This window comes from Passer domesticus, chromosome 1 (genome assembly GCF_036417665.1).
Source record: "Passer domesticus isolate bPasDom1 chromosome 1, bPasDom1.hap1, whole genome shotgun sequence".
Lineage (NCBI taxonomy): Eukaryota > Metazoa > Chordata > Aves > Passeriformes > Passeridae > Passer > Passer domesticus.
This window is the reverse complement of record NC_087474.1, coordinates 157,763,507-157,778,640: the sequence shown is the minus strand read 5'-3', so window position 1 is coordinate 157,778,640 and position 15,134 is coordinate 157,763,507. Positions and strand designations below refer to the sequence as shown.

The 15,134-nt window shown below is 43.6% G+C and overlaps 2 long non-coding RNA genes across 5 annotated transcripts in view; one reads left to right on the top strand and one right to left on the bottom strand.

The window, feature by feature from the left end:
- Positions 1 to 1,214: 1,214 nt before the first annotated feature.
- The window catches only part of LOC135285899 (uncharacterized), a 25,275-nt gene continuing 11,355 nt past the window's right edge, over positions 1,215 to 15,134 (top strand). For 3 of the 4 annotated variants that reach the window (XR_010350534.1, XR_010350533.1, XR_010350532.1), the window contains exons 1-4: positions 1,215 to 1,330; positions 1,834 to 1,994; positions 4,256 to 4,379; positions 7,562 to 7,658. This is a non-coding gene — a long non-coding RNA (uncharacterized LOC135285899). Of the gene's footprint in view, positions 1,331 to 1,833; positions 1,995 to 4,255; positions 4,380 to 7,561; positions 7,659 to 9,825; positions 13,694 to 15,134 lie in introns of those variants that run through there. The other variant, XR_010350535.1, reaches the window with a different exon arrangement.
- Positions 13,263 to 15,043, bottom strand: LOC135285916 (uncharacterized). Its single transcript, XR_010350542.1, has 3 exons — positions 13,611 to 15,043; positions 13,480 to 13,533; positions 13,263 to 13,393 (listed from the first exon to the last, which is right to left on the bottom strand). It is a non-coding gene; the product is annotated as an uncharacterized LOC135285916 (long non-coding RNA).

Genomic DNA, 15,134 nt, shown 5'->3' with positions numbered 1-15,134 from the left:
TAGGGTGAAACAGAGAGATTTGATAGAAATTCTTCCAAAGTCTTCTCATGTGTTTATATGGAGGAAGAGCATCCTGTACATCTGGGGTACAGCATCCTGCCTTGTCCTGGCACTGCTGATGTCACGGGACCTGCTGAACCTTGAGGGGACCCAGCAGGGACACTGAACCTGCCACAAGAGTGGCAAAAACGCCCCCACCAATGCTCTGGTGTCAGCACATGGTCAACAGCTTGTAAAGTTTGGGCTAAAAGCTCCAAAATAAGTGACATTCGAAACACAAAAAAAATCTTATATTTCTAAGCTACTTAACCCCATGATGAACACACTTCACATGCCAGCAGGTGTGAGACTCTCTGTGGCATGAATAGACATACAAATGGAATTTAGCAGGGCCTACTACAGGGTGTAAGGCAGAAAAGCTTGAGGGACTTACCAGTTGAGTGATGGTGACTACAAAGCCCAGAAGGATTTAACTCTGTACAAATAAAACAGATAAATTCAAAGCAAACAGTACTCCCTGGAAAATGGGTAAATTATGAGGAAAAAAACCACAGTGTGATTTATATATAGCATAGATCTGTATGCTTGGGCTTTTTACAGTCATAAATTCAAGACTTTGTGTAATATTCTGGCAATATTTTGTCTCAGGGTTATTTTGAGGCTGTTAGGGAGAGGGAGTGCCCAGCTTTGATGAAGTGGAGGGTTGCTGGTGCAATTCCACCCTGGCCACGCTGTCCCCTTGCAGTGGCCAAAGAGAATCAGCACTGGTCCCAATGCCTGTCTGATGTCTGTCAAGTGCCAGCATCAATACCTTCATTCAGAAATAACACTGTGGCTCAACACTCTTTTGGGCAGCTGAGAAGTAGCTGATGCTTCCATTCTAGTCCAGCACCAGGGGAAGCTTTGGGTGATGAAGAAAAATACCCAGGTCAGGGTGTTTTCAAGGAAAAGAATAATCTGGAACTGGTGCAGGATCTGGCAGGTCTGCACAGCCCCAAGTACCCTGTGTTGTCCCTGGTCATGCAACTCTTTAAAAACAAGCAACTTTTTGCAATTATTTGCTGGCACTCCATGAAAAGCAATGCCTCCTCCAATTCTTTCTTTTTGGGTTTTTTTATTGAAACCAGGCACTCAAAAAAAATCCATTTTTATTGGAAACAGGACATGAGGACAGTTTTTGCCTGTGTGGCAATTTTTTCCTTGTGATTTGCTCCTAGGGACAGCCTATTCTTCTCCAGGACCTGAACAATGAAGGTCTCAAACAAAGGCAGCTCCCACAGCTGGGGAAAGGATGCTGGAGGTCAGGGCTCCTCCCTTAACCCCTGCTGAGGTCAGTGGGATGGGCTGTGCTGGTCCTGCTTTCCTGGGTGAGACTTCACAGGGAGCTGCTTCACCAAGCCCCAGGGTGGGAATTCCAAGGTCTCCTGCAAGATGGGGTTCATGGTGCTCTCAGACCTGTGGGGTTCAGCCCCTTGTGCTGCAGAGAGGTCACTGCCACCAAGGTCAGCCCTGGGCTGAAGGGCTCCCTCCATCACTCTAATTTGACTCCTCTGTAAAAGTAATTTTAAAGCCACAGTTTAGACTTCCTGGTTGTGATGGGATTTTTAAACGTTTTCTAAGCCAAATCCACCCATTAGGAAAATGGTGGATTACAGAAATGAACAAATATATATTTGTTATACAGCTCTGGAGCACTTAATAACACTTTTTTTTTTCCCCTTTGGACTCCATGCCCCTCTTTAACATGGAAAACCCATTTGTCTACCTCACTGGATACTGAGTGGATAAATACATTAATTACTTAGAAGCACATTGAGTTCTTTTTTTTCCCAGTCAGAGCAGCAGCCTATCTGCACCTCAGCCAGACTCCGGAAAATCATTGAACCACGTAAACCACAGCACCGTGGAGACACTGAAAGGAGCTAATGCTCAGTTCATACAAACCACGTGGTTATTGAAACTCAGGATGAAAAAGAAATCAATGACAGAGCCAGGTAAAATGGGCACATTTCAGTGTATTTGTGTAGTTAAACTCCTGTTTTCTCTGGCTAGGCAAGACACAAATGGCCGAGACCGTCATTGCTCTCTTTATTTTTATTTCCTCCCTGTCACTCAGGGCCAAAATGCCTTTTTTTTTTTTGGTTGGAAACTTTGTCCCTTCCATCCAAACAGTCGTGCCTGGTGCCTCCTCTTGCTGCTTTGGACCCTTCCCGCCTCAATTTCACAGGTGCAGACATTTTCATAAAATAGCAGTGAGCAAAATCCCCAAAACAGCCACCACAAGCAGACCCATTTCCTTCTGCCATGTAACTTGGGAAGGACCTTACACTTTCAGGACAATAATTTCAGCCCCTGGACTCTTACACAGTGGGAATTCAGCAGGAGCTAAAGACAGTTCTGTAGTTTTCTAAGATCATGGGATTCAAGTGTGCAACAGAGCAGATTCTTGTGGTTTCAGCTGGCATCAGCTTACTCTGAAATCTGAATGTTGATGCCCTACAGGGGAGTTTTTGACTAAAGGAATGGCCCAACATTAGGTATCACTTAGCTGGAGGTGGCTGTGCCATTATTTGTAGATAAAACCCTGGATGCTTTCAGCTTGCACTTAAAGGGCCTCATGACAGATAAAAAAACTCCAAAATAGTAGAAAAATTAAGGATTTTAAGCCTTTAATGTGAGAAGATTTTTTACCCCAGTCTCCAAGTGTACAAACCTGCAGGTATGAATTTATGCTATTGAAGTTGAGGAGAAAATTCCCCAGTGATGGTAGAAAGAGAGATTCCTTCAAGCTCATACACCAAGAAATCTCAGTGCTCTTGACTTAAAAAGAGTGTGTCTGGAGCATGATCCTGCAGTTCAGGATGGAGGGATATGGAGATGCCCTCTCTTAGCCCTTGGCAAAGAGGCTGGGCTTTTCACCTGCAGCACTATTTGATACAAACGTCCATTTTGTGGCAGCAGAAGTAACCTACAAACCCTGGAGCAGCTCCATCCCAGCTTGGAACTCCTCTTACATTTGTGTACAGCTGGAAGCCAAAATGGAAGTACCCCATTCCCAGTGAGCTGCTGTCACACAACCCTATTTATTTTTCATCCACTGTGTTTGCAAGTGGGACATTTTGGTTCTTTTCTTCAGTATATTTAACATATTTTTACTGCCGTGGCAGAAAGGAGCTTGTTATCACCAATGCATGAAAAATCAACTCAGCACTGGTGGGTTGGTTACCTTCTGGTAATGCCTGTGTGAAGAATGCAAGAGAAATACTGAGTTCTTGAGCAAAAAACCCCACCCCTGTCTGCAAGGACAGCTCGCCCAGTGCCTCTTTTTGATGGTGACAGCCCCAAAGCAGGTGACAGCTGAGCAGACAAGCACAGGGCTTCATTTCTGTCTTCAGAACAGAACGTGAAATGCAGTCACTTCTGCTGGTCAGGGGCCACCTGTTACTCCTAAACTTTTTAATAACCTTCTCAACTGGAGCCAGCTTCCCCTTTGATGTGGTGCTGCTTTCATTAGTACTCATTCAAGGTGAATACCTGATTAGCCACGGGGAGCTGGAGGGGTTTATTCTTCCTCCTTTTTCTTTCAACTTTCATAACACTTACTACAAAGAGCCCCCGTGCCCTTCTCGTGTTAGAAATAAAAGAAGTGGTGTTAGGCCAGAGTAAGTGAGTTTGTCCATGTTTGGCAGATAAAATGAGTTGAATCTCACACACACAGCTGAACTGTTTTGTGCAAGTTTTTTCCATGCTGGACTTTGTGATGTTTTCAGTCTTTAAAGGCTCTTCTCTCTCTCAAATCCTGGGCAGAATGGCTGGGGACAAGAATTTCAGTGCCACTCAGCACAGTGACTCTTCTGCATGAGGACCATGAGGGATCTGTGAGCACACAAGGTCTTAGTGCAGGTCTGAATTCTATACCTGTAGGAACTGAGCTCTGCAGATGGAGGAGTTTCAGCAAAGTCAAGGCTCTTTCTTCTAGTTTTCTGAAACAGACCTATTGACCCACTGGGAAATAGCCCTTCTGAAATGCCAGAGACATCCTAAATGTCTTTTTATCCCTCCTTTCCCTGGGAAAGAACTGTAATACAAGACAGATTATCCAGTATTTATATGTGAGTTCAACTAAAAAGGGCTGTAATTTGGGGAAAAAATATAAGAAAGCTTTGTTTGTCAGAGAACTCCTAAGAAAGAGTCATTGGACCCCTTGCAAAAACTTCACAGATTTCTCTCTTTGATTTCCTTCATGATTTTGAAGACAGAAGACACAGTAACAAGTACTCAGAGGCTCATGGAGATGCTACAAGCTGTTGACTGAATTTCAGGCCAGTTTAGACATCACTCCTTCTGCCTTTCCAGAGCCCATCAATGTCTCATTCTAGGTAAGTTCAATTATTGGTGCAAAGGGAAAGAAATTTCTCCTGCTTTGGAATCATAATGTAACCACAACAGCAAGCACTTAAAGAGCCATTGTGCACAGGAAATGCCAATTTGGTTTTTAAAATACCACATTACAGCCAGGCAATGGACACAGGGGAAGACAGTGACTTGCCTGTTGCCTTTCAGCAGAGCTGAGATGAGGATACAGGTTCCCTGAGGGGGATGTAGTGGCTTAGCTGAAGGCAGCTTTACATAAAACCTCCAGCCTTTTCCACAATATTTTTCCATTTCATATTATTTCTGATTTTGAACTTATTTTTCCCGTTTCCTAGTAACATGCCAGGACTCCAGGGACCAAAATTCTCATCTAACATGGGGTTTGACAGCTCCACACAAAAGCAGAGAGCCTGTTCCTCAAGTGTATCTTGCTGGAACCAGCCTCACCCAGCAGCCTGCTGAGTCTGCTCCCTGTGGCAGACGATGCTGCATCATTCCAGGAAATGGTGTGGAACACTGAATAAACTTCATATAATCAAGTATCACCAGTGTTCTTACCAGCATCTCACAGATTCTCAGAGATTTCTTAAAGGCAGGAAGAACCACCAGCTCAATTCCAAGACTGCACAGTAGAATCTCCTCCTCTAACCCTGTTCCCACCCCAGTTACCTGCTGCTTCCCCACAAAGCATGCAGGCGCAGATGGGATGTCACCCCTTGGCTTCTTTTGGATAAACTAACCATACAAAACTCCTACATCTGGCCACAAAGCATTTCTGGTGATCCTTGGGGTTGTCTCCAGCTTCTCCCTTCTACCAACACCAGCTCATCCCAGTCTTCAACCTTTTCTAAACCTGAACATACAAATGGGATGCAGCATTTCAGCCATCAAAGGCCAAAATTCCCCCTGAGCTGCCCCCCAGCTTTCCCTGGCAGTGTGGGGATAGCATAGTCCACTTTAAGGTAGATTTTTTTTGTCCAAATCAGTTTATTAAGTCATTTATCTCACACTGAGTGACATCCTGCCTTTTTAGCAGGATGGGATTTTTTAATCAAAATTGCCCTCTCACATCACTGTGAAATCAAGGTGGCTGGTCAGCTGGTAAAATCCTCTTATAGAAAGCCCAACTTTCATTCTTTTTATGCTGCTTAAATCCGAGGAAATTATCCCTTTGGAGCTACCCAATATATTCATTACTGTGCCTGGTCCATTGAAACAGAGTCCTAGCCATATGTTCCTCAGATACAGTCAGCTTCCAACCAATCTGTCAGAATGGAATCTGAAATACTGTTATCTCGTGTTGGGTGCAATATCTCCTGGGCTAGAAAATGATCACACATCATTTCAGGAACTTCAAATAGATTTATTTCCGGTTATATGAGACTTCCAGCATACATCTTTATGATTGAAATCTCCCATTACCTGGTATTTCTTTCCATTTATTAAGGATAAAAGCTCCAGGAGCAGCTCACCTCTTAATGTGAACCCATGGTCTGTAATCCCCTTTACAGGCACCACACACTCACCTCTCACTATATCCCCCCCAACTTTGATAGTTACAGCTTTAATATCTCTGCATTTTACACTAAACGGGTCACAGTCTCTTTTCCTTTCTCTTCCCACCTTTTCTCTTGGGCACACAAAGGTTGTAGTCAGCAGTTTTAATGCTCCAGTCATACAAATCAGCCTCCTCTCACTCCATTTTGGCAATTATATCCAATTTCTTTTAATTAACAAGCACTTGCAATTCTTGTCATTGTCAGAAACATGAAGAATAAAGGAGAAAAGTGTTCATACAGCCACTGGAAATGAAACAATTTGCTTGGGCATGTGAATTGCCTCGATGGATAAAACAAATCTGCCAGTGGCATTTTGGAAGTTGCTTTTAGGCAAACCACTGCCTCTGCCCTGCTGCACCAGGCAGCCTGATTGAGGAGGGCTATTAAACATTGTCAGTCAGACGTCTGGGGAGTAATAAATACAATTCATAGAAGAAATAGGATAAAAGTATAGAGCTGCAGGGGACTCTACAGCATCTGCAGAAGACATTCAGAGCCAACCTTCTGAGCATCCTGCTCAGAGGAAAACCCTTTGCCTTTGTTTGGGCCTCAGCAGGAAAGGATGTTTATAGGCTGTGTCTTTTAAAGTACACCACGACTGAGTCAGAGCGTGTGTTTACATTTGGTTGTTGGGTGTTTTAAATTTCAGCACAAAGTCCAAAGAATAAATTACTACAATGGGAAAATAAAGCAAAGCAACTTGGTAGTGATGTGACAAATTTTAGTGCTGCAAAGCTGATGGGCAGCAGGACAAGTCTGTGATTGGTGATACACCTGGTGCAGTGCATCTGCAGTGGTTTTGCTCACAAAGCTGAGCCCTGGCAGGTCCATGGGATTTAGAGGCAGAAAAACACACATGGTGGTATCAAACACCACCTTATCAATGGCAGCTTTTTGGTCCAGGGAGATGTAGAGATGTAAACAGGCCAGAGAGGAGGGGTAGAAATAATTGCTCCAGGCATAGGAGACAGCCATTCCTGAAATAACCAAAACTTCCTTGAAGTCTCTGAAAACACTCTTCATAAGTACAGTAAGAAGGGAATGGAACCTGTTTAAACAAACACTACACCAGATACTGGTATCCCTCTCCCTGGGGTGTAGTTCTCTCTTGGCAGAGCAAAGCATCTTTGAAATCCTCAATCAGACCAGGAGGAGTTAGACATCAGGAAAAATTATTCACTGAGAGAGTGACTGAGCACTGGAATCGTCTGCCCAGGGAGGTGGTGGAGTCACCATCCCTGGATGGGTTTAATAAAAGACTGGATGTGGCACTCAGTGCCATGGTTTAGTTGATGAGGAGGTGTCTGGTCACAGGTTGGACTTGATGATCTCAAAGGTCTTTTCCAACCTTGTTCATTCTGTGATTCTCTAAAATCTTACTGTAATTAATAGATTCATAAAACAGTTTGGGTTGGAATGGACTTCTAAAGTTCATCCAGTCCAACCTACCTGCAATGAGCAGGGACATCAACTAGATCAGGTTCCTCAGAGCCCTGTCTAACCCAGCCTTGAATGTTTCCATGGATGAGGGATCCACCACCTCTCTGGGAAACATCTCCCTGTGTTTCATCTCCCTCTGAGCAAAGAATTTCTTCCTCATAACTAATATCTCAATTTTTTCTAACCAGCTTCCAAGAGCCTGGACCCACCGGAAAAGAAATTGGCCTCAACTTAGTGCAGAGGCTTGGACATTGTGAAACCCAAATGAATGGGCAGCAGAAGCAGGTAAGAGTGTTGGAGGTGAAATCTTTAAATAAGCTGGCCCAGTGTTTGCATCAGGAGGGCCTTGTGTGCTGTTCACAATTACTTCCTTCTGTTATGTTTGTTTTATTCTGTATTTTTATACACTGCTGATACAGTGGAGCCCTGCCAAAAATGGATGTTAAAATGCCAAAAGGAGGAGAGGCTCTGCTGGAACCTTTCTAAGTCAGTAGGAGCCAGGGAGCAGGGAAGCCACAGGCACTTCTGTTCATGCACAAGTTCCAGCCCCGAAGTGCTGGCTCTGGAAGCTGCATTTTAGCTAATCATGGAATTAAACCCATAATGGTTCATCACAGCCTTAAGCAGGTGCACTTTTAGCAAGGCTACTAATTGCCCTGAGAGAGCTGCAGCCCAAAAAATCTAAGAGAGTCCAAATCCCTCTGTGAGGTACTAACACTCAGTACTAATTCACACAGAAGACCTTTTTTTGTTTGTTTTTAGCATGAATACTGTCCTTGGCATCCTATAAGACATGCTACATTCCCATGGGGATAAATGGAGGTTTGTTGCAGCTTTGACTGGTCTCTTGTCAGACACACAACATCTAATTCACTGCAGTATCTCTACTTGTCCTGCTCTGGTTGGATGTACATTCTCCCACCATTACACTGCTCCTTCTAGCTGGGAGGGTTCAGATCTTCTTTGACTGCTTTATCTGCTGTAAAGCAAATGAGAGGGGGATGGAGCTGGAGATTGGTGTGTGGCTCAGCACCAAGGCTGACTCAACATTTCTTAAGGGACCTTTCTGTTTGTACAGAATGGAATTGTGGGGTTTCCCCACAGGGAGCACCCAGTCTCTCTCCCTGGGTCCTCCTCTCATCCCAGCCTGCAACTCTTCTGTAAGTGTCTACATCTGGATTTGGTTTATGATTTAATCATGGAAAGAAGCAAATCCAGGAAGGATGTGGCTCATCTCAGCTTAAATTTGGTGCTGAACCTGCTTGGGCGAACTGTCCCTGGGATTAACCTTTGCCAACATCAGTGAAAAGGGGAGTCCAGCTGCTCAGATGGGGCTGTTCTCCTCATAGGCCTCACTTTTAGGTTAGGTCTGAGGAAAAATGCAGAGACCTGGCCTCTGATTTTCCTTGCTGAGCTGGGAAAGAAAGACTCTCAGACACAGCACATGAAACACTTCCCTTCCCACAGCCTTTTCCTCTCTTGTCAGTGAGAAGATGACATTTATATTCACACAGCATTCAGTACAAGGCACCCCCTCCCCATTTCATCCTTGGGCGCCGCTCTAGTAAAAATAATAAACAGCTGAATGTGGCAGTGGGGTTTGGGAAGAATTCCAGCTCACAGTTAAGGGACAGATCCAGTTATTCCTTGATGAATAACAGCATTTACAGAAGACCTTTCACCCTGAGGTGCTCCCCAAATTATAAACATACATTGCCACATCACAGAAATAGGTGAAACAGCCAACTTCAAAGTATCAGCTGGGACAATCCCACAGCCAGCCCAGTGCAGGGAGACAGTCACCTGCCAGACAGCAAAGCAAGGCAGTCCTACACACAGGACTGCTGCTAGACTGGAGGGTGTCCAAGCTGCAAAATAGACCACAGCATCACCTTTCTCCTCTCTGGAAATTATGGTCTTTAAATGTGTTTAAACAATGCCACTCCCTCAGTGCCAAAGTTGAAACCATCTGTGTTTTATTGTGTTTCAACATGTCTGTAAGGTCCATGTGATTGTTCACCTTTATTTCCTCTCCAAACAAATGTTCCTCTCCATTTCCCTCACACGTGCTTGTGTCAGCCACAAATGACTGCTGGTTGCTGCAACTCTAACCAGTGCAAAGACCCAAAGGAGAAACTAAAAACATGCATAAAAGATGTATAAAACTGACAGGTAAAGGAATCTTAAAAAAGGTGACTCAGGAGTTTTAGCTGAGAGTGTGTCAGGAAAATTCAGCTGCCACAACTTGCTGTTACACCTTTGAAAACCTGAGAGAATGAAAGAGCCTGAACCTGAACATGGAGGTGAAGAGTTGACCCCAAGGGTGGGTAAGGAAGGTCTTCAAGCTGCCTCTGTCCTGAGAATCCAACACCTGGGTCCTGGAATGTGGGACTGAAATGTGCTCATTTCTCAGCATCACTGACCAGCCATGTGTTTATTCATCTGTCTTCAGGAGCCTGGAGAGGGATCAGCAAAAGGAACCTCATGCTCCTATTAAGTGACATTTTTACAGAGGAATCACAGGATAGAAAGTTTGTAAAAAGCCAATGATCCAGAAAGAAACTTCAGCATCCAACTGGTATCCTTTAGTTTGTATCCACCAGTTTATATTGGGACTCTCTGCTTTTTCAAGAGCTCCTTGCCTGTCCCAGTGAAGATCAAGAGGTTTCAGAGCTGGTGGTGAGCACAGAGGCTTTGCAACTGGGATTTTTGACCTGTTTCAGGTAGTGCAACACAGGTTCATTCATTCTCAGCTGGAAAGACTGAATCAACATATAGCTGAGAGAGTAGCAGAACACCACTATTATTACTTTATTATTCCCCACCCAGAAGTGAATGGGAAATAATAAATTTAAATATTTGGATGAAACTGTCCAAAGAAAATTCAGGTCATGAGAAAATAAATGTTTCTCAATGATGTAGTTTATGAGACTACAAAGTAATCACAGAAGTGAAATATGGGAACCCCAAATTTGAGACATCCAGAAACCATCTGACCACTTTCTTCCCCCTCCTAGTTTTCCCAGTGCTCTGACTGCACAGTTAGTTCTGCAAGGCCAGGTTTGGTTTCAGAGTGATTAATGATTACCCGCAGCAACATTTTTTTTTCAATCCCTTCTGGAGATCAGGGGAGGAGGAAAAAAAAATGCAGCTCTGCCTCATGATTCCTGCTCTCAGCAGGGCTGGACTCTTGGAATACCACTGGGAGCTGCAGGTGTAGCAAAATCACCAGGAGAGGATTTGCTCCATCTCCCAACTCTCCTGCTCATCCCTTCCAAGCTGACCTTCCTTTACTTTCCTGTTATTTACATGAATGAGCTCCTCCCCAAAGAGTTTGCTGAGTGATAAGAGCTCAGATCATCCATTACCCACCTTGTGCTGGGTGGCTGCTGTGGTTGGAAGGAGATTTGCATGTGGTCAGACACACAGCCCTGCAATCACAGCCTCCCTGAATTGCACATTAGCATGAATCAAAGCCTGGCTGCAGAGATGTTGCCTTTCTATTTTGTCCCTATAATGGTTTCTGTTCTGCCTGCTGCTGCTGAAAAAATCCTTGCTTTGGAATCAAATTGAACCTGAAAGTGTTATTGGGCTTCACCACAAACGAGTCAGTTTTAGGCAGCAGATCCAGTTCCCAGTGGAACAGCCTTGCCCTTGCTGAGTTAAGCTCCCTGTGCCAGTGTTTCCTGTTTTCTCATGGTCTTTGGAACTTTATATTTAAGTCATATAAAAGCATTAAATCAGAATTTAGGTACACTAAGAAACATTGAAATGATAAATTGCCTAATCCTAATAAATGCACAGAAATAAATAGGTATGGAATACTGAAAAGGTACCTCTAGAGTTTGTCCTCAGAGTAGTACAGACAGTGTAAAAGACATGATTATACATTCTTGTGCCAAGAAGTGAGACCATGTGATGCCTAGACATTATCTCATTAGCATCCTGTTCATTCTCAAATCTAAATCCAGATAACAATTGTTTAACTTTAATTTTGTGTGTGCACATATAATTTGTTCATTGTCCACCTTTATGTGAAGCCAAGACATTCAAGGCTGCTGCAAACACATGAATTTCATTCCTGCAGCAGATGAGCAAATTCTACAGGTCCTTTCTGTGGGTTCAAAAAGTGCCTTTGAAAAAGTGTGTTTAAATTACTCTCTTTGCACCCAAGGAAATGAATGAATTTGTGCTGACCATACCACTTACAGGTCACTAAAATATGTACCATGACCTAAACCCCCTTACTTCCTTCTCTCTCAGGGCAAATACATTAGGAGCATTTCATGTGAGATGCTGCTATAGTTGGAGAAAGGAAAGACAATCTGATAAAAATCACACCAGACACTCTGGGGGAAGAGGAAAAACATCCTGTCTCAAAATTTGATTCCACTCATGTTGCCCTCCAAATGCTGGAGAAGTCACTGAGGTGCTGCACTTGGTTCATATCTGAATGGAATGCTGAGGTTACCTCCAACACCTCAGAATTTTTTTTTTTTTAACAGCTTACAAATCATTTATGGAATTACAAACAAGAGGTTCTCTGGTTACAAAGGGGTGGCATTAGCCCTGGAAAATCAGAGTTTCTCCCAGGACATTACTCAGTGGATCATGTAACCATCTTTCAAAGGGAGAGACTGAAACACCAGCACCACTGCAGAGCAAGGCTGTGGGGGCAAAGATAACTTTTATAGCACTGTGCTGGTGTTCCTACCTTGCTGCTGATACTCAAATGTGGCATTTTAACATTGTATCTCCCATTACCCCAATTTTAATGCAGCTCAGGGGAGTTTTGTGTTAGATTTTAAGTCTGACTGATGAGGGAATTGATGTTGGGCTTCTGTAAGAAATTTGTCTTGTAACAGTACAAAATGTTGATGAAGTAACTAAAACAATACAAAACCACTGTGAAACATATTAAATGGATTAAGAATTGGCTAACTTCAGGTTTTAAATATTATAACCAGAGAAATTTTCTTAGAGTGGGTGTGTGTTTGGACAGATCCCGTAGGGACTATTTCTTGGCTCTATACTACTGTATTTTATCAACAGCTTAGGAAAAAACCCTTTAAATCATTATCAACAAATTTTTGAGATGAAAAAGGCTGGGAAAATGGTCAAAAGAAGGAACCCAGGTCACTGATACTACTGGGTAATTGGCAATCTGAAGGTAAGCAAGTACAACCAAGTTAAGTCACAACATTGGAGAAAGAAGATATTTGCCTGGTGGGGGCTGCAGTGGTTCTACACTGGAAAGTCATGACCAAAAAAGGGTTGCAAGTAATGGTGAGTAATCAGCTGTCCATGAACTGACCTAATATTTGTATGTATAAGCAGAGGAAATCCAGGGTGATAATGTTCTCTGGGTATTCCCCATCTCCTGAAACTGCTGCCAACCCATTGTGCCCTGCTCTTGCATCCACAAAGCAACTGGGAGGCTGAGAAGCTGGAGACAATTCAAGAAAGAGGCACAAGAATGTACACAAGTCTGTGAAAGATGACTTGCAGGGAGAGATTTAAGGAGCTGGGTCCATTTAGCTCATCAAAAGAAAGCTAAAGGATGGCTGGACACCAATCCAAGAACCTCCAGGGAGGAATTCAGAATCAGTTGTCTTTTGTCTTGCTAACAGGAATGTCCCATGCCACCAGCCTTGCTCTGAGTTCCCACACCAGGTGCACACCTTGGCCATGTCCTGCCACCTTAGCAGGGGGACACGCTGACCTTTCTCTCAAAGAGGAGTCCAGGTGCCTGCTCCAAACAGAGCTTGGCACACTCTGACAGGTCCCTCAGCTGGTTCAGGGACCAGGAGCCTGTTGCACACCAGATTTTCAGTGTGAATGTGGCCAAAGAATTTGGGGCTGGGATCCTTCATCTCTGTTTTCATTCTGTGGTTTTTGTCTCTGTTCTGATCCTGGGGCCAAAGAACTGTTGCATTGCTTGAGAGATGTGAATCTGGTGGCACAGGCTGGTCTCAGGACAAGCACTCCCAAAGCTCTCATCTGATCTCTCAAGCGAGAAGCTAAACCAGAAGACAGAGATCGCAGACTCAGGCAGAGAAGTGCTGTGCCTTTTCCCCCAAAATCCAGGAAGGATTATTGCACTCACCATCTTGAGCACGAGAAAAGGGAAAAGGCTGGAGAGCAGCAACACTTCAGAACACTGTGCATGAGAAAGACATTAAAAATAAGTTATTTACTGAGCCCATATCTCGGCAGCATTTATTTCTCTCGTCCTACCTGCCCCTTTTGGAGACCTCTTATCCCATCACTTCAAAGGCCAGTAGCCAAACACGACAGTTACACAAAGGTCAGACGGGTGGTTCACATCAGGATGACTCCATCTGGCTGCAGATCCTGCCTGCACTGCACTGCAGTCCCTCCCTTTGTGTGGGGGTTTTCTTCTCAACTCTACTGGGAGATGGCTGGAAGCACAATGAGGGGAAAATAACAAAAACGGTGAATACGTAACAGGAACAATTTGTTCTTGGATTTAGGGCTGTCCTCAGACAATATGTAAGGCAGTGTTTAAGTGAAATATTTGACTAATGAACCCTACAAGGATTGGCATAATTAATTAATGCCTCGAAGTGATATACAGGGTTATGGAGAAGTTGGAAGTGGGTGTAACAGAGTGGGATTACAACAGTAGCTGAGAAAAGCCCACACCGTTGGAGGTAGCTTTTCATAGGAGAACAAACTGTGAAGAAAGTACGTGCTGAAGAACAAGCTGGATGCTTTAGCACACTTTAAAAGTGTCTTTAACACATTATAAGAATGTGCTAAAAACAGTGTTCCTGTATTTTGCAAGCTGCATATTTTTAATTGCAGCAAATGACTGACTTGCACAAGCTTTAGCAGCTCTGCTGAAACTCAGGCTGTTATACTTAAGAATAATCGCATGAACTACTTAAATATTCAAACACTGGTGAATAAACAAGTATTGTTCTGTGGTAACTTCTCAAGAAATTGCTGCTTCTTCTAGTTGAACCTTGTGCTGACTGTAAAGACAACTTTCTTATGGCACTGCTAAAAACTTCTGTGCAAGTGCAAGATATAATTTGAGGACTTTTTCCTTAATTGCCCGCTCAGCTGAATCCTACACAACTGCTGCATTCCAAAAGGGCAAAATTGGAGCTGTTTGTTTATTTTGTCTTCAGTGGGAAAAACGAAGCTTTCCAGGGAGGAGCAACTGCAGCTGAAATGAATTCAGCATCACAATGGCAAAACAAGAAGCGCATTCATGTAGCGGCACGTTCGAGTGTGTGCGCTCGAGCCCCTCCGCAGCGTGGTTGCTATGGCATCTGTGGGTGGTGGTGGAGATGACAGGAGATTCTCAGCAGAAATGCCAAACCACACTCTAATATATCTCGTACTGACCTGTTATTAATTCAGTGGCTGCTCTTTTATCATAAAAGAGGAAAAAAAAAAAAAATCAGCTCAACTTTCACTTCCAGAATAGATGTGAAATTTAAACCAGCAGTGGCTGTAGGGTTGTAAATCACATGACAGAAACTTTAAAGGTTGGGTTTTCTGCTGCTGGGGCTTTCTGGAACCATAGAAGGATTGTAAGGAAATGGGAATAAGCTGATAGTCACATTAAAAAGTGTGACTGTGCACTTGCCCATGGATTTTGCCGTAAAATGTAATGATTGCCAGAAATGTACGTTAACTGAAATACAAGGTTTTGATTCCCTGTGGGTTTTTCATAGGCTGATGTCAAACCTGTAGCAGAGCTGGGTATTTCTTTGGTCTTATTCTCTT